This window comes from Panthera onca, chromosome B2 (assembly GCF_046562875.1).
Source record: "Panthera onca isolate mPanOnc1 chromosome B2, mPanOnc1 haplotype 2, whole genome shotgun sequence".
NCBI classification, from domain to species: domain Eukaryota; kingdom Metazoa; phylum Chordata; class Mammalia; order Carnivora; family Felidae; genus Panthera; species Panthera onca.
In genome coordinates this window covers 39,082,986-39,102,608 of record NC_138343.1, presented here as the reverse complement: position 1 = coordinate 39,102,608, position 19,623 = coordinate 39,082,986, and the positions used below count along the sequence as shown (strand labels likewise).

Here is a 19,623-nt window from a genome sequence, read left to right as displayed (position 1 = left end):
TCATCTTTTTCTATAGTTGCCTAATATTCCATAATTTCTTGAACAGATGAATGGATATTGAGATGTTTCTGTTGTATGGTGAATAGCCTTGAGCTATGTCATTTCGTACATATGTGAGCATATCTGTAAAAATAAAAATCACTGAAGCCAAGTTTTTGGGTCAAAGGGGATACGCATTTAAAATTTGAGAGTTATTAGAGCATGTGGCTCTCCGTAATGGTTGCACTGATTTACATTTCCCCCGTGATTCTTCCGCTTCATGACACCATCTCAGAACAGGTGAGAAACTTGGAAAGCAGGGTGTGCTGCTGGGACACATTTGTTCTGCCTTGCATGCGGCAGGCATAGCTAGGCTTTGGGTCTTCTTGTGCTTCACCCTTTCCTCTCCCAGAGGGTCACTCGATGTTACCCCTGCGAGAAGGGGAGATATTTCCTTCGAACCGAAGACACAAGTGTATCTGTTTACAAGTGACTCATGCCTAGAGCATCAACGAACCCTAAGATGCTTGGCAGACTCCATGGGAAGCTCATAGATGGTGTTGGTGGTGGAGGCAGGTGGCAGGCTTCTTCAGTTAAATATTAATAATATTAAACATTTACTGTGCATTTTTTTCAGTGCTGGGAACTGTGCTAAGCACCTTACTTGGATTACCTTGTTGAAGCTTCCAGACAACAGCATCCAACATGCATACTATCATTCTATCCGTTATAAGGATACAGAAATAGAGCTAATGGGATTGAGTAAGTTTTGTAAGACCATATAATTAGCAAATGGCACCGTTGGGATTTGAGCCCTCACTGTTTGATTTCACACTGAATCACTACACTAAACCACAGCTCTTAGGAGAGCAGAGAACAATCTTCCTGACTCCTTCCCTCTCCCATGCTTGGCTTCTACCCTTTCAAGAGATCCTCCACCTTTCCCTGGCCCCGTCTCTGGGTTGTGTTTTCTCTGGAAAGACTCAGCTTGTCCCAGTCTCTTCTCCCTCCACCAGCACATTTGATCCCTCCATTGCCCCAGTCTCCCAGCTTTTAGAAACCAGCTTCCCACCAGTGCAGTGTTTATATTAATAAACAGTAACAACTACACAGGTCTCCACCGGACCTTAACTTGGCAGAATTTCAGGTGCTGAGGTGAGTCAGTGGGGGAGATCTTTTAGAGATGGGATGAATATGTGTGTGTGTGTGTGTGTGTGCGTGTGTATGTGCATATGGGCATGTGTGTATGTGTGTTTGTGTGTGCATATGGGCATGTGTGTGTGTGCATATGGGCTTGTGTGTGTATGTATGTGTATGCGTGTGGGCATGTATGTGTGTGTGCATATGGACACATGTCCGTGTCCACACACGTGTGTGCCTTCTGTATTTGAACATCACATTGTGCGAGCAGCCTCTGGGAGAAGGTTGGCTGAGAGGCTGCTGACAGGGTCAGGAGTTAGCTCAGGAAGCTTCTGCCTCTGTGGCAGCGCGGGCTAAGGAAGAGAGTGCTCTGGTTGCTGGCCACAGCCCTCCACCTGCTGGCCTGAGCATCCCAGCAACTGGCAAAGGTGATCCAGGAAGGGAGGAGGAGAGGCCCAGGTCAGCCTCGTGGCAGAGGAGTGGGAGACATGGAAGGAGAAGGTGGTGCTGGGATGCCTCTAACAGCCCCATGCCTGTCCTCCCTTCAATGATAAAGCTTCGCGTGGTGGCTGAGAAAGGCCAGCCATGGAACTTACCGTATGGCATCCGGCAGACGGAACGCTCGTTGTAAAGTGGGGTCTACAGTGCCGTCCTCGCAAGATGGCAGAGGGTGGACTGAGCTGCGCTGAGCCAAGAGATGATGTCAGCACATGGCTCAGTGCCTGGCCCAGGACAAGGGCTCAGTAAGTGTCATGATCGCTGTGGCTGTTGTATTTGTTGTTATTTTGTTATGGTTCAATGACTTCAATTCCTTCCCCTGTTAGAGCCACATCCTTCTCCTGCTCCGGAACATTTATATCTTCTTTCCTTTCCTTTGGTTAATGGGGGATCCAGAAATGCCCAGCTGACCCTCCCGTCCAGTGAGGCCATCAGAAGCCTCGCTGGACACTGACACTGTGAGAGAGAAGGACTCGGGATGGTAGGCTTGCTGTTGTTGGAGTCTCTGGAGCCCTGAGCCAGGACCTGAGGAACCAGGAAATCCCCAGCCCTTGTCCTGGCCACGAACAGATGGGTGTTTTGACTGATTTCAAGCCAGTGGATTTTGTCTGAGAAAAAGTTGTATGCTGGGGAGATCCAGAGATGAAAGGAACACAGACATGCCAGTTGGGGCTTCTCACTGGCGCTGGGGTTCTTCGCTGAGGTAAATGACCCCAGCACTGGGAGCCACCTCTGGTCACTCTCTCCCTTCCTCCCTTTCCTCCTTCCTGTTGCATCTTCTACAGTCTGGACTTGTCTGGCACCCTCTCCCTGGACTTCTTCTGCACTAGCTGAGACTTCAACTATCTCTGCTGGGACTAAGGGTTTCCTGGGAGGTGGGACTTTTGGTGCTGATACTGGGCAAGTCCTGGGAAGGCCGGGGCAGCTTGGCCACCCTAGCTTTGCCCACCACCACCCAAGTGCTGGTGTGTCTCAGATTTTTCTGCCTCTCCTTCCTCTGCCTCCTCCCCCCATACCTCCTCGCCCCCAGGAAGGCAAAGTTCTCACACTTTCAATAGCTGAGGTCCGTGTAAAAAGCCCTGGGCTCTGATGCCACCCTGGGGAGGCACACACAACTCTCCTTGCACAAAGAGAGGCTCTGATCCCTGCAGAGAAATGTCTGACGGGCTGGGGGAGGCAGTGCCGTGCAGTGGAAAGTGGCTGAGGTCGGAAACACCCTGGTCTCCAATCCTGGGACCATCACATCCTGGCAGTGGGACCCTGGACAGGTCGCTCTGGATCCTGCACACCTCTAGGAGGTGTCTGGTCCTCAACAGAATCTGAGTGCCATTTGCACAGAGCGCAGTGCAAATGGTGGGGCCTTTCAGCTTGTGCAACGTGACTGATCTGAACCGCTTTATCTCAGAGTCCGTTTCCTCAGCTTCATCAAAAGAAGATAAGACCTACTTCATGGAGCTGCAGAGAGAATTCAACAAGATAACGTGTTAGCAGGTGCTTGATAAGCACAAGCTCTTCCTTTAAAACTCCTTATGTAGGCACAGCACAGTGGTGAAGACTGAGCTTTTGTCGATTGCTAGAGTTCGAGCTGTGTGATGCTGTGCAAGGTAATCAACCTTCCTGGGCCTCATAGTCGGTGGCATAAAATGAGGATGACGGTAGTACATACTTCACGAGGCTGGGCTGTTGGATGGATTTCATGAGACACCCTGGGAACAGCTTTATTGCGGCGTCTGCATCTAAAAAGGGCCCAAAGTAAGCGAGTGTGACTGCTCTTTGGAAGACCTTATTCCTTCCTTCCCACTCTCCCTCCCCTCTTTCCTCCTTTGACCCTCTGGGTTTTTCTGGACAAGGCAAAATCCTTTTATGTGCCTTCTCACTGCCCCCCAACAAAGGTGACAGTTGGGGATGCAGTGGGAGTGGGCCTTCCTAGCACGTGTTTACTGAAGGTGTGCCAGGCAAGGCCCTTGCTGGAGGCCACGGAAGCACAGGGAGAGGAAGACATAGCCTCTGGCTTCGGGGTTCTCAAATGCAGCCTTGATTGGCCCCTTAAGGGGCCTCAGAGGACAGAGGTGCTGGGAGGGCGCTCCCTGAAAGGAGAGACCTTCACCTACAGGAAGCCAGAAAGACTTGAAAGTGGCCAGGGTTCCTGTGCTAGGTAGAAACTTCTACAAGGGCGTTCACGCTCTCCTCCTCTGCCTGAGCTTCTGAGGCCTTTGAGGAACTTATTTCCAGAGGCCAAGGGCAGATGAGAGGGGTGAAAGATGCCATCATGAATAACGCGGGTCAGTAGTTCTCAATCCTGGCGGCACAGTAAATGTTTCCGGAGAACTACAGATTTTGATTTAAATGGTTTTAAGTGGGGCCTAAACATTTCCTACTTCAGCTTTTAACGTAGAAAAAATTCGCATCTACAGGTAAGTTAAAGAAGAGTACAAAGAACATCTAGCGCCTTTCACTTATATTTGCCACACGTACCAATCTCTCTCTTTCCTTATATGTGTGTATATACATAGGTATATATGTGTGTATGTGTGTGTGTGTATATATATATATACACATATATGTATTATATATATACATATATAATATTTATACATATATGTTATATATATACACATATTATACATATGCATATATACATAAGTGTACTTTAAAAATATCTGGATCATTGGAGTATAAGTTGTCGACATCATAATACTTCCCCTTAAATACTTCCACACTTGCGCAATACTTCCACAAAGATATTTTCTTACATAACTGTAATATCATATTATACTTGAGAAATGTAGTAGTGAGATAATAATGTGTAATATACATACTGACCATATTCAATTTACCCTGTTGTCTCCAGAAAGTTCTTTGTAGCTCCCCCCACCCCTCATTCAAGGATCATTCATTTCTAGTCTCTTTGTTGTCCCTGAATCTGGAATAGTTCTCTCCAATTTTCTTTGTCTTTCTTGACATTGACATTTTTGACGAGTCTATGCCATTTCTGTTGTGGCACGTTCTATATTCCACAATCTCTTTGATCACTTCCTCGGAATGAATTCAGGTTATACACCGTGGTAAGAACACTGCATGGGCGGGGTGTGCTTCCCATTGGGAACCATTTCATGTCAGTTGGTCCTGCTGTGAGTCATGCTAAGTTCATCATTTGTTTAACTGGTGTCTGCCATATTTCTCCATTGTAAGTAATTTGTAATTGTAATTAATTGTAATTATAATTGTAATTGTAATTAATAAGTAATCTGAGGGGATTATATTTTGGTTGTATGAATATCTTATCAACCTCTTACCCAATGTTAACACAGTACACCGATGATCCTTGGTCAAGCAGATGATAACACTGTAATATGGTGAATGATTATTTTCGAATTCTATTTTTCCATATACTTCATGGGCAGACTTTGTTTTGTAAAGTGTCTCCACCGTTTGAGTGTCATCATGAGTTCAAAGATTTTTTTTGATTGACTATCTTATAATTCATGACAAATATTGAAGCTCAAATTGTTCCAAATTTGGCCAGTGGGAGCCCCTTCTAGTTGGCTCCTGGGTTCCTTTGACATGTCTTCATTAGAGTTTAAGCACTTTCTGAATTTTCAGTATATCCTGAGGTTGTAAGCTCACCTTGTACTTTCTCTGCTGTAGCACTGAATCAGGCATTTCTTCCAGGAGCCCTACCTGGTTCCTTTTAAAAGAGAATGGTTTTTAAAAACCAAGATCTGGGGACTCAGTGTACTCATTATTGTTGGGATATTGTTATTTCTAGGCCTTTTCAGTGGACTGAGTGTGGAAATGCTTTTCTTTATTTTTATTTTTTTAAAGTTTTTTTAAAAAAATGTTTATTTAGTTTTGACAGAGAGACAGAGCACAAGTAGGGAGGGGCAGAGAGAGAGAGGGAGACACAGAATCTGAAGCAGGCTCTAGTCTCTGAGCTGTCAGCACAGAGCCCGACGCGAGGTTGGAACTCATGAACCTCGAGATCATGACCTGAGTTGAAGTCAGACACTTTTGTGCCACCCAGGTGCCCCTTTATTTTTATTTTTTAAAAAAAGTATTTATTTATTTTGAGGGGGGAGGGGCAGAGAGAGAGAGAGAGACAGAGAGAGAGAATCCCAAGCAGGCTCCACACTGTCAGTGCATAGCCCAACGTGGGGCTCAATCCCATGAACGCTGAGATTATGACCTGAGCCAAAATCGAGAGTTGGATGGTTAACAGGCGCCCCTAAATGTACTTAAAAAAATCTTTTTTTTAAGTGTTTATTTCTGAGAGGTGGGGAGGGGGGGAGAGAGAGAGAGAGAGAGAGAGAGAGAGAGAGAGAGACTGTCAAGCAGGCTCCACGCTGTTCAGCTCAGAACCCGACGCAGGACTTCAACTCATGAACTGTGAGATCATGACCTGAGCTGAAATAAAGAGTCAGATGCTTAACTGACTGAGCCACCCAGGAGCCCCTAAAAAAACAAATCTTGAATTCACTTTGGTACTTCAATTCAAATCGAACACCACAGGGTCTTCCTTCCTCTCCTTCCCACATTTCATCTTGACATTTCCTTTCTCACACAGCAAGAACGTGCTTCTCAATAATGTCACTGTACTTACTAATTGTCTCTATCCTGCAATGTACACAAAGTAGTTTTAGAATTACTACTCCAGAGGGGTGGTTATTGCCTGGGTGGTTCAGTCGGTTAATCGTCTGACTTTGGCTCAGGTCATGATCTCAAGGCTCAGGTCATGATCTCATGGTTTGTGAGTTTGAACCCCTCATCGGGCTTGCTGTTGTCAGCACAGAGCCCACTTGGATCCTCTGTCCCCCTCTCTCTCTGCCCCTCCCCTGCTCACTCCCTCTCTCTCTCTCTCTCAAAAATAAACATTAAAAAAAATTACTGCATCAGAAATAACACTAATGACAAGTCTACTAAGTCAGATATGAGCCTTCTGTGTAGTTCTTTTTTCTCTCTAGAATATATCCATTAAGGGTATAGAGTCAGGGTACTATGGCCCAAGTTACTTGAATGTTTTTTTTCCTACATGATTTTATATAGAGTTAGCTGTTGATTTAATTTTATTTTCGAAACATGTAAAATATTTAAATGATTGAAAAACAAAAAGTATATTAAAAGGCATATACGTGGAGAAGTCTCATCCTTAACATCTTCCACTGCATTCCCACCACCTCCTGCAGATAACTGCTTTCATTAGGTTCTATTTCCGCTTCCTGACATTGTTGTTGCTGTTTTAAAATAGCATTGATCCAGCTGCAGAGGAAAAGGGGATTTTAGCTAAAGAAACCAGGTGAATCTCCCTTATGGTCTGGATTAAAAGAGGATAGTACAAAATGGCAGATAAAGTTCTAGTTGGAAATGGGAGTGGGGAGACTGGGGGGGCATACAAGACAGAAGCCATGGAAGCAGGGAGTCCTTCAGGCTAGAGAGTCTCAGATAGACGACCCTAAAGACAATTGCCTGGGGGCTAATCTTGTAGGAAGTGAGTACTTTCTGAATCAGGGATACCTCCCCTCAAAGTGATGGAAGCAGGTGATTTCATAGGCCCTGCCCTCAGGAATAAAGCAAAGGGGATTGGAAGCATGAGCCAAGGATTATGACTTCACTCGGGCTCTTAGGGAGAGAGGTGACAAGGGATAAAGGCGGGACAGCTGTCAACAAGAGAAACAGCAGGCTGGATCCCAAAAGAGCTGACCTGGGATTCAGAAGCGGCTATGGAGGTTAGGTTTGTGTAAAATGACCGCCCCCCCCCACACCTCTCCGGGTCCCCTATATGACGTGGGGCAAGGGCTGAATCCAGCAGTGTGTCCCTGTTTGTAAGAACAAAGGTGGAGGGGTCCAGTGTGTTGAATGAGCCATGGGTTTTGAACACTAAGAGGAATCCTATTTATCTCTGTTGAGCATATGCAAAGATTAAGGCAAACATTGCTTAGAGAAAAATGATCTGCTGTTCAGGGCTGAAGTCACCCTGAGGGCAGTGCTTGCCTAATGACTATTTTACCTCCTTCTTCTCCAGTGAGGAAAATGGTCTTCCACTTGGAAAGGGTAGGGTAAACATTGCAAGGAGGAGATTGAAGTCAAGGACAGGTGAGGAAGCAGGAAAGTCAGCCCAAGCAGCTGTAATGAACTTGGAGCCCTAAACCTGATGAATTACATCCTGCAGTCCTGGAGGGATTGGACATGTGATTTCAGAGCTGCTGTCATTAATCTTTGATAAATTATAGAGGAGGGGATTTGTGCTCAGAGACAAGAGATGGGCACATGTGCTCTTGACATTCAAAAAAAGGAAAAGAGTATGTTCTGGAAGTTACAGTGAAGTGTGCTGGGCTGTTCTCACCAGTATGGTTACGAGAAGGTGTGTGCATCTTCAGGAAAGTTGGTTTTGAGTCCCAGCTCCAATCCTGGACTAGGATGGGACCAAGGCAGAAATTTGGAGGTTAGCTCCTCATTTTCAGGACCCGGGTTGCCCACAAAGGGTCAAATCAGGGAGAAGAAGGACAGTTTGGGGATGTTCTCATGGCCCCTTGGATAGTGATACCTGATTTACCACTGTGCACCTCCAGCAACCATGTCTGTCTGTCTCAGATTGGTTTTCCCAGAAGCAGAGCCTGAGATGAGGGAGTGGGTAAAGGTATTAGAAAGTGTTCCCAGGAGATATCAGTAGGGGTGTGGGGAAGTGGGACAAGGGGAGAAGGCCTACGGTTAAGTAACTTGAATTTAAATTAAAAAAAAAAAAGTGAAGGCCTGGGGTAACTTTGGGTCAGCCCCACAGGGGAATTCAATAAATAATGCAGGTATCACTTCCTTGTCTTGATCCTAAAGGGGACTGAAGTTTCTTTACTCCTATATTGTCACTGATTGTTTACGGGATGCCCTAGGGGGATGTGAATTTCCAGGGACGTGGTAGCCTACAATAGCTCTCTGACAAAGAGACTCCGGTGCTGGCTGACTCAGGAGGGTGACTACTAGGAGCTGGTTGGGGCTCAGAGGGTATGCGGGTGGGTGCTGACTGCCTTCACACACTGCCCAGACCCACAGCCCTGGCCCAGCTAGTTGAGCCAATCAGATTCCCTAAGGTTAGCCAATCAGATTCCCTCTCCTGAGAGCCTGGAGCAGGGCCCAAGATCTGCAGGTGGAGTCTGGGCTTTGTGCGGCAGCCGTGCTCCTCCATTTGGGCTCCCGGGACATTTGTTGTGGAGTCTGACTTCTCCCCATCCTTTGAATACCGTTCTAAAACTCGCTGGAGGTCTTGATGTATGGGAGCTGCTGGCCCGAGGCAGAACCAGAGAGCTAAAAATTTGAGCATCCTTTGTAGCTGGGACCGGGCATGGGACTCAGGCTGCACCAGTTGGGAGAACCTATATGGTACTTCTGTTTGGGAGCAAACACAAAACTCTGCATGGTGTCTGTATTTTACTGGTTCTGCTGACAGCCCAGGCTTCTCATTTTGGAGATATTATGTCAAATTCCTGACATAGAGGTGGGAGCAGCACAGTTTCAGAAGGGTGGAGTTCCTGGTATCCAGTGCCAAGCTATTTCTTTTTTAGGGGGGACGCATTAAATGTGACAGACTGAGGAATGTTGTGGGCATTGGCTCCTAGGAGTCCAGAGAGGCATTCGACCAAGTGTCCTGGCCATCCCAGTGGACAGATGGTGGAAAAATGAGGAACAAATCACTAGTTCAATCACAGCAAAGGGAAAAGGTGGCTAATATGTCAATACTGGCTGGAAAGAGGTCTCTAGTGACATACCACAGGGATCTCTGTTAGTCCCGTCCATTCGACATTGTTATCAACACCTTGGATAACGACACTACAGGTAACACAAAGCTAAGAGAACTGGAAGAAGCATCAGGTCCCAGAATAAGTTTTCAAGATGATCTTGATATCCTAGAAAACTAGGAATGAAAATAAAACTTAATCGAATATGCATTAGTTCTATACTGAGTTAAGACCAAAAAAAAAAAAAAAAGGCAATTGCATAATGATACTTGAAAATGGTGGGTGGAGAAAAAAACTTCAGAGGGAGAAGGAGGAAGTATTCCTCTTTACATATTTACACCCCACTTATTCCACAAAGGATCTTAGGGAACTTGCAAAACTACACGAAGTAGAAAAGAGCTAAAACATAGTTGAGAGAATTGCAGTAGGAGTTAAAAGTAGCAAAATAGTAAAAGCACAGTTCAGACCGATCCCCAGATGTGCACATCACCCCATCCTGTAGATGTGACAAGTCATGCGTCGAGCTCCCTTGTGGCTGAGGCAAAGAGGGAAAACTTGATTTGTTTGAGATTTTCTAGCACACATAAAAGACAAACAAACCATTTATTCAGTAGAAGCACTGCTTTTTCTATATAGTCAGACCTGAGAGAAAGATCTCTTCTGGGTCCTTATAAAAAGAGCACCTTGTGAAGCAGGGGATGGAGTCCTCAAAAGGCAGGATATCAAAGCGAATTCAGTGAAAGCAATTCTCCATGGAGCCAGGAAAATGTCTCAGCAACAGACCTAGAACGGTGTCTACCTCTCTAACTCAGTGTTTCTGAACTCGTCCTCATTATCACTTCCCAGGGAGGTTGCGGGGGGGGGGGGGGGGGCGGGGGGAGGCGGGGTGGGGGGAAGGCGCAATCTCACTTCATCTCATTTCATTTCTCCCTCCCCTACATAAATTAAATGCTAAGGAGTAACATTTACTGGGTAGAGTTGAACTTAGGATCATAAAGCTTTGAAATATCTAAGGATTTTTGCTACCCTCCCTAACACCTGATTTCCACCCTCTTGGACCCCTTCTGACCCTGAGAATGCACGTTCTACTAGGGTGGAGGACTACTTGTCCTTCACAATCCTTCTCAACACTCAACTTGCTCAAGGTGCACGCTCTCTAGAAAGTTTCTGGATTTGGTGCACTGCCCCTCCTGGTGTAGGTTTTGTTGTTGTTGTTTAACCAATTTGACTCACTGTTGCACAACTGGGAAGTGGCTTTATTTTTCTTCATCTCTCGTTTTCAAGCTCTCTGTTGGAGTTCTCTTCCTCACCCTTTGACACTGTCTCAGGCAGAGCCTCTGTAGCTTTGGGCCCCCATCAGGTATAATAACTAGCCTTATTTTGGCTGCTTCAGCTCTCCTTCAGGCTTCAAAAGGTCGAGCTCAGGCTAAATCAAAACTTCAATCTCACACCAAACCCCAGGCTTCTCCCCGCCCCGTGCCTCCCCTCCTGCCTGAGCTAGGGACCTGCCTATGGGAGGGGACATTGTTTGCTTTTTACCACTTTCTCTCCCATCTCGCCTGTCCTTCTGGGCCTCCCTTTTGTGTGGAGCACTCCCCTGGAGGAGGGGCACATTCTGCAGAGGACTTGCTGCTGGGTTGTCACACCCAATGATGAGAGGGAAGCCACCCCCATGTCCTCTCTGTTCCTCTGCCACTGCTGGCCTCTCCAAACAGCTTCCTACACTCCTTTATAGTTCCCTGGGAAAGAAGCAGGCCTTAGCCTCCCTGTTCCAGAGCCTGGGAGCAAGGACAAGGATGCTCCTCAAGCTTCTGTCCAGTGGGCAGAGCATGTTGGCCTACTGGTTTCTCTGGTTCAACCAGTGTCCAGCTGGGCATTGAGCTCACTCTCCCCTTTTGAAGGCCTGCCACCCTCCAGGTGCCTCCCCTAGACCCCTGTGCTTTGCTTGAGGGCTGGAAGAAGCGTCTCCCTCCCTTCCTTCATGGCAAAGGGAGGGCTGGGGAAATATCCCAGCCTTTTTTACTAGACTAACAACTCTCTACTCCTAGCAATGCCCCTACTTTGGGTACCTGGGTGGCTCAGTTGGTTGAGCATCCAACTCTTAATTTTGGCTCAGGTCGTGATCTCATGGTTCTTGAGTTCGAGCCCCACATCGGGCTCTGTGCTGTGAGTGCGGAGCCTACTTGGGATTCTCTCTCTCTCCCTCTCTCTCTGTTCCTCCCCCACTTGTGCTCATGCTCTCTCTCTCTCAAAAATAAATAAATAAGCTTAAAAAAAAGAAATGCCCCTACTTTAATGGATGCTCTCTGAACTTCTCATGTTCTCTTGTGGTGCTGGAGGTGGGATGGCAGGCCTGAATCATTCACCTTTGAATAAATCCTGCAGGTATGTTCTGATGCCTTCCTCTTTAGAGTGTGGGGGACACTTTTGCTACTGTCCTCCCTTTTGGAGGCAGTGGCAGAAATTCTGAGACTGGAAAAGTCCCATCCAATACCCCACTGAGTGTTCAAACTTCCTCGTTGGCCAGGACCCCTTCCTAGGACCTGCTTGCCAAGCTTGTTTAACCTCTAGCTCAGGGAAACCCCTTCCAGTGGTCACAGGCTGTGGCCACAGCCCCTCCTGGCTCAGGGATTGCTCCAGACCCTGCCTTTCCACAATTTCCCAGAAAGTATCTCTCCTCACTTCCTCTCTGCTGCTGGTAAGGTTAATTTCATAGCACCTCCCCCATTTTGCTGTGCACTCCAAGCTTGTTCCTTTTGTTAGGAACAAAACAGGGGAGAATTCAGAGGCTTACTTCTCCTGCACCCTCCTGAGGTTGGCCCAGCAGCTCAGTTGACCTCTTCTGGTTGGGATGATGAGTGAGAAGGAGAATGGGAAGGAGCTGAATCTGGGGCTCATGAAGGAGAAGTGGGGAGAAAGGAGGTGGGGAAGCAGGTGGGGGGGGGGGTAAGAGGTGTGGGTTGGAGCTTGGAGGAAGGAGAGACATGGTCTGTGCTTGTTTTTAGGTTCTGTGGTTTTATTTATTTATTTATTTATTTATTTATTTTTGAGAAAGAGATTGAGAGAGAGAGAGAGAGAGAGAGAGAGAGAAGGGTGAAGGGCAGAGAGAGGTGGACAGAATCCCAATCAGGCTCCACACCACCGGCATAGAGCTTGACGTGGGGCTCGATCCCATGAACCATGAGATCATGACCTGAGCCAAAATCAAGAGTCAGATGCTCAGCAGACCGAGCACCCAGTGCCCTGAGACTCTGTGGCTTCTGAACCACACCGGGCAGCAGAGCCTCCGAGCTTCCAGCCCCCATTTCCCAGAAAAGGGAATCCACAGGGCGACATGTCTGAATTCTGAGTGGGCCACCTAGAGAGAGTAATGACTTTTCTCTAGTGGTGAGCCTGTGGCCAGGTAGTGAGAAAGGTTGGGTAAGGACAACTCCAGCCACGTTTTAGTTTCATGAGAGGCCCATTAATTCGTCCGATAGGCTTTGCTCCGTGGCGCCCACAACGTTTTGTTTCTCACCCTTGTTGTGTGTCCGCTGAGGTCCAGTTGTAGCTCTGCTCCATGTTTTCTTCTCTTGGGGACCGCAGCTATGGGATAAGGCACTAAAATGTTCCTGGTCTTCATGACAGCAGGGGGAAGGAAAGCCAGAAAACCGCTACTAGCTCTTAAAACTTATGCCTGAAAGCGACGTGGGTGACTTCCGCTCACATTTCATGGGCCAAATCGAGTCATGTGGCAGTGGCCACATGGACGCCAGGATGGCAGTGTGTAACGCTGGATCCTGGGGACAGTGCTACAGTCTTTCATGGGAGGCTTAGATACAGCCGTTGCATGCTGTCTGAAGTCTGACAAACAAGATCGTCAGAGGAGTTGTGAAGGAAGCTGCCACGTGGGGAATTGCATTTTTCCCCGAAAGATGACTTCATCTTGTTCGATCGCCATCTTATGAAATTCTTTGGCTGTCCAGCAAGTATCGATAAGGGAAGCTGTCCAAGCACATGGCTATGAGCCACATTGCCGCATAAGTCCCTGACACACACCTACCGGCTGGCTGAGGTTTTTTTCCCCCAATTTCCGTCTCCCTGATGCCCCATCCTCCCCCTTTCCCCCCCCCCCCCCACAACGTTTATTTTTCACCCACTTCATTCCTTCTTTGAGCTCCAAAATCTGGATGACAGTGACTCCTCTGTGGTCACCGAAGATTTTCAAACTCCTTTCTCAAGAGGCTGGTCATTTCCACGCAGGGCACTTTCTTACAATTTGTCCAGTGGAGCCATGGGGTCTTAGGAGGTCTTTCTGTCTGAGGAGCCGATTTTCTACCATAAATGTGATTCGCTGAGAGAGGTTGGCATGCTTTTTTCTTTTTATCATTCGGAAGAATTTTAATATTTTATTAAATCATCTGGCTAGAAAAGAAATGACTAAAAACCATTGCTATGAAAGCACCTTAATAAAATAAATACCCGGGACCTATTTTTTTTCCCCATCACCCCTTCCGTTTATGAGCTCAGCTGATGTTCACCCTTGATTCACGCCCAGGTTGGATCCTAACGTGTCTGTCCTGCTCCTGTGGGGGCTGGTGCTCTCTCTGTCTCTGAGGCCCCTCACACAGCGATGAGACACCTTTCCTGGAAGGAGGTTTCATTCTGCCTCCAGGGATGTTTCTGGGCCACAGCCATAGGCAGCCCATTCCCCCTCCGGGTGGGGAGAGCTCATGAAAGAGGCAGCCTCATTTCATGTTTTTCTGCCTCCTTATCAACTGGGACAGTTTGTTTTCTCCCTCTGACTCAGGGATTCAGAATTTCAGGACTGGAAAGGGACTTCCCTGCTGTTTCCTTCAAGTGACAAAAATGCAAAGCTAGAGTGTGGCTGCCTATAGTGAGCCTTGTTACATTTCAGCACTGAGGAATATTTAGAATTGTCTTTTCCAATCAGACATTTTCCTAGCCAGTTTATTTACTTGATTTGGATTTTGAGGAGGCTCATTTCCTACCATGCCTTGTTTTGTTTCTTTACTGGCCTTAGCCGGGTCTTTTGTGAGTTGGTAATTTGCTCTCTGGTCTCTTAGCAACCAGGAACTTTTCCAGCTCACCCAGGAATCAGACCTTGGAGTTGCAAAGTTTATGACAGAACCTGCTGAAGGACAGCACCTCTCCCAGAGCCAATAATTTTAAACCAATGTTTGAACAAGGAAATCAACCAGGGTTTCAGAACATGTACATTCATAAAGGCAACAGCTAACAAAACACACATCTGACTCTCCAGAATGGTTCGATTGTCTCCTGGTCCAGTCCCAGCTGGCTGAGTTCTCCCTCTTTCTTTGTGGCCCTCTACAGCACAAGGCACTTCCCCTCCCTCGCTCTTGGGCTGATGTGAAGCAGGTGGAGCCTGCCTGGAGAGAAAACCCCAGTACCCTGCCTAGAGGAGGAGGATGAGGAGGTCCTGAGTCTGCTCTTGTTATCCAGGGTGAGGCAAGCAGCTGGCCACATGGTCTCTGCCAGTCTCATTCCGGAAACATGCATTATTCCACACACATTTTTGTGCCCACTATGTGCTGAAAATGGGCCTAGGGAAATGCATGGAACATAGCCCTGTAAAGCTCACAGTCTAGCGAAGACAGACATAAATCAATCAGTTGCTATCCAGTGTGATAAGCCTGACATCTATGATACACACAAAGGAGGGGGAGAGGAGAGAGAATTCAGCCTGGGGAGTGCAGTGGGAGCCCATGCGAATGACTGCACTGGAGGCAGAATGGGGGCTCAGGGTGGTAATTGAGGGAGGAAGCAGGGAATACCTCTCTCCACCTTTAGTATGCTGAATCACATACTTCTGGCGGGGAGCCCCAAGTTCAGGTATTAGCTAGTGTGAGAGTTTACTAATTCTTGGGGTTATCTATGGCTAAAAATCACCCCAAAACTTAGGGATATAAACCAGCCACTCTTTTATTGTGCTTTTGGATTCTGTGGGTCAGGAGTGAGAAAAGGACATAGGGGATGGCTCTTCTTTGCTTCTTGGTGTCTGGAGACTGGGACACCAGGGGAGGACTTGAATGGCGGGGGGGCACCTTTGACTGCGGCATGTTGGGGGCCATTTCCAGTATAGTTTCTACACTTGGGTCTGGCAGCTGGGCTGGGCTGGCTGATGTAGGGACTTGGCCAAGACCAGCATCTGGATTGTCTCCATGTGCCCTCTCCAACAGGGAGGTTTCAGGATCATGGGACTTCTTACATGGAGGCTCAAGGCTCTGAGAGCAAGTATTCCCTGAAGGCAGAGTGGGAGCTGCATGGCCTTTTGGCCCTTGTCTTGGCAGTCATATAGCATTACTTCCATGTGGAAGCCAAGGCCAACCAGATGAAGGCAGGGGACATAGACCTACCTCTCACTGGAAGGAGGGTCAAAATATTTTCAAGTGTGCTTAAGGCACACCACACAAGGAGCTGGAGCTAGTGAGGTTTAGTCTGACTCTGACCCTTCCTTTGCTGTGTGACTTTGGGTTAGCTACTTCATCTCTCTGGGATCCAGTCTCTTTGTCTATACAATGAGGGGTTCACCTGGTTAATCTAAAATTACAAGGAGCAGTTATTACCCATTGATTGCCAAATTTTGACAATAGGAATGGATCACCAGTTGAATCATGTGGCTCACTGAGTAGGTATGATTTTTAGAATTAACTGCTGGAATGGATTTGAGGAACCACGGTCTAGCTCCCTTGTTCTACAGAGGAGAAAACTAAGGTCTAGAGAATGTAAAGGTTCAGGAGTAAGTTAATGATGGACATTAACTAAAGAATAGAACCTGGGTCCCTGAACCCATCACCCTGTGTGTTTTCTACACACCTTATTGCACTTGGAATTACGTATGGGATTTCATTCGAACATCCGCCTTCAGGAAGACATCTCTTAATAAACTTAAGGATATCTATAAGTGGCTGTATGGAAATTTTCCACTGGGTCCAACCTGAGAAGCTGTTAATTGGGCAGATCTGTGCTCACTGGCTGACCCCTCTGGGGGCCTTGCCAGGTCAGAGCAGAATGACAATGGACCTGGGAGGGGGGCTGAGAAGGGGTGAGTTTACTTCCCGTTTGGGTCTTAATTTTTTTTCATACTAGCCATATTCGGAAATGGCTCCTGCGCATATATAATAGGGTGATTGAGTTAAATGATAAATGACAAGAGAGGCCACAGCAGGTGGGAAAGCAAAGCACTAGAGAAGGATTTCAGCTTAAATTGCAAAGGACCTTGAGCTGCTGAGGGAAAGACGGGAGGGCAGGAGGGCCCCGTGGTAACAGGAACAGAACAAGAACTGGTGAAAAGAGCCATGTGGCTTGTTACAGCCCCAGGAAGGCGGGGGGGAGGGGTGGTGGGGGGAGAGAGAGGGAGAGATAGAGAGAGAGACTCAGTGTGGAAATATAAACAGGGGCTCCTGCGTGGCTCAGTCAGTTGAGTGTCCAACTCTTGACTTCTGCTCAGGTCATGATCCTAGGGGTGTGGGCTTAAACCCTGTGTGAGCATGGAACCTGCTTGAAATTGTCCCTCTCTCTCCCTCTGTCCTTCCCCACTCTCTAATTAAAAAAAAAAAGAAATATAAACAAGACGTGAGGTATTTAAAAAGTGGGGGATCCTGAAGTCACATTTAGTGTTGGGAGGGAGTAAAGCAAAAAAAGTAGATAGTAGGTTATGGAACATTGTATCTTCATGATAAATGGGCTTTTCCAGAGGAGGCTCCATCAGAAACATGGCCTTCAGTAAAGTTAGCCCGGCAGGGCTGTTTTTGTCGCGTTGTTTGGGGACTGATTGGGAACAAGGCTCATCTGTGCTCAGCCACCAGTCGGGATACTGGGGGTTTGGAGAAACAAAACAATGAGGAGGAAAACCACTGTGCTTTCTGGCAGGAACCTGGCTCCCCACCCCATCCATACCCTCCCCAATCCCTCACCTCCTGCTATTGTGCAGCTAGGTCCGCCACCCTCGCCCTTCTGACCCATCCCATCCTCATCCCAATTCAACACAACTTGTCATGACTGTCGTCCACCTGCCCATTCTCATCTCTGCCTGCATTTTTACCCCCTTGCATTTCATTTACAGATCCCTTTCTTTGATGCTACGACAGCCTAAGCCTCTGTAGGATTAAATGCCCAAGACACTAGACCTTAGGGGTGTGGGAATTTGACACCCGTAAAGCAGGGCATTTTGATCTCTTTCTTTTCGTGATTATGCAATGATATTTGTACAGCGCACTGGGATGGAGGACTCCAGCCCAGCCCAGGGGCTGAGGTGAGTAGGCAAAAGCTGAGATCCATTCTCACTACATGGTTTTGGAGGCTCCATAAAGGACTGTAGGATTCTGCACACTCCCATCACAATGCACTGTCCCTGTAGACTTGTATGTTGCCTGTTTGCCCTTTGGCTGACTCACCAGACGATATCAGTTCCAGGGACATGAAGGCCTCATCCCCCTTCTGGTATCTAAGGCAGTAGCAAAATGGAAGAGCTGGGTGGTGATGCAGTCACAGCTGGATTGGCTGGTTTGCCAGGAAAAAAGCAGCAATGGTGTTCAAATGTATTCTGAGGGAAACTATCACATATGTAATGTGTACATGTATATACATATGGGCCCTACACCCAACCTATTGAATCAAAATTCCAAGCAGCGGGACCTGTCAATTGGGATTAAAAATCACCTTCAAGTGATTCTAATGTGCAGTCGGGGTCACACATGCTGGCTCGAATCAAAATGGGATCTCCCTAGAGGTGGACATATCACTCCCTAACACCTCAATAATGTCAGTGTTCTCTGAACAGGAAACAGGGGGAAAGGCCAGCCCACGGTGGTCGCCACCAGGAGTATCACAGTACTCAGAGCAGTAAAGGAAGGAGCCCGAGGGGAGTGGGGCTGGGGGATGACAGGAGGAGCACCTGTGAAGGCCTTTGCAGGTGGAAGTGGCCATCCTTGGAGACTGATGGGATGTGGAAAGAGAGGGCGAGTGAGGAGATGATGTCGGATGGGGTTTCCAGAGAGCCCTGGGGAGAATAGGGAACCCGGAGGGGTGGCCTCTGTGAGGATGTGACAGTTCCAGTCGGACGTGTGGAGCTGGAGATGCCCATGGGACAGATCTTGTGGGACAGACGTACAGGCAGGTGAATGGGATGGAGGCTGGAGACACATGGCTGAGAAGTGATGGCTGAAGATGGCCACACGCAGCAGGGGTCTCTCTCCCGGGAGTATCCCACCCACCCCCAGAGTCATCCCTGACCTGGGCCCATTCAGTAGAACCCCGCCCGGACCTCCTGCTTCCAGTCTCTCACGTCCAATAATCCATTTCCCACACAACCTTCTGAATGATCTTCCTAACACAGAACTGTGATCTTTGGACTCATAAAGCTCTTTTCCAGACTCCTGCTACCTGAGCGAAGAGGTTCTCAGCCTTGGCCACACATTAGATAACTTGTAGGAGTGCTTAACGAACTCTGGGCTCTGGGCCACCCTGACACCACCTCCTCTGACTTTCTGATTTAACTGCTCTGGGATTGCCCCTGGGCATTGTTATTTTTACTACATTAAAAAAAAAGTGTTTATCTATTTTTGCAAGCGAGAGAGAGAGAGAGAGAGGTGGACAGAGGATCTGAAATGGGGTCTGCGCTGACAGCACAGAGCCCGATGTGGAGCTTAACTTTATGATCTGTGAGATCATGGCCTGAGGCGAAGTTGGATGTTTAACCGACTGAGCCACCCAGGAGCCCCGGTACTTTTAAAAAAATGTTTACTCATTTTGATAGAGAGAAAGCATGGGTGGGGAAGGGGCAGAGAGAGAGAGAGGGGGAGACAGAGGATCCAAAGTGGGCTCTGACCTGACAGCAGGAAGCCCAATGTGGGGCTCGAACTCACAAACTGTGAGATCATGACCTGAGCTGGTCAGATGCTCAACTGACTGAGCCACCCAGGTGCCCCTGGGCATTGTTATTTTTAAAATGCTCTTCTGAAGACTCCAATGTGTGGCCAGCATTGAGACTACTGACCCTCAGGATAAAGTCCAAACTCCTGGGCATGGTGTCCAGGACTCTCCCAACAACCTTCTGCTTATCTCACCTGATTGATCTCCCTCTGCTTATTCCTTGAGCTCAAGCCCTCCTGCCCCCTCCCATTCCCTGAACACACCATGCACTTTCATGCTTCTATGACTTCACACCTGCTCTTCCTCTGCTCAGAAAGCCCTTTCTGCTTGTTGGCTACATGCACATCTTTATTCCAGGCTCACTCAGCCTAAGCATCATCTCCATCTG

The 19,623-nt window shown here is 47.6% G+C and overlaps 1 long non-coding RNA gene across 1 annotated transcript; it reads left to right on the top strand.

The window, feature by feature from the left end:
- Window positions 1–7,268: 7,268 nt before the first annotated feature.
- On the top strand, window positions 7,269–13,680 carry LOC132666420 (uncharacterized). The gene is made up of 2 exons (XR_009604659.3): window positions 7,269–7,340; window positions 12,969–13,680. It is a non-coding gene; the product is annotated as an uncharacterized LOC132666420 (long non-coding RNA).
- Window positions 13,681–19,623: the final 5,943 nt, after the last annotated feature.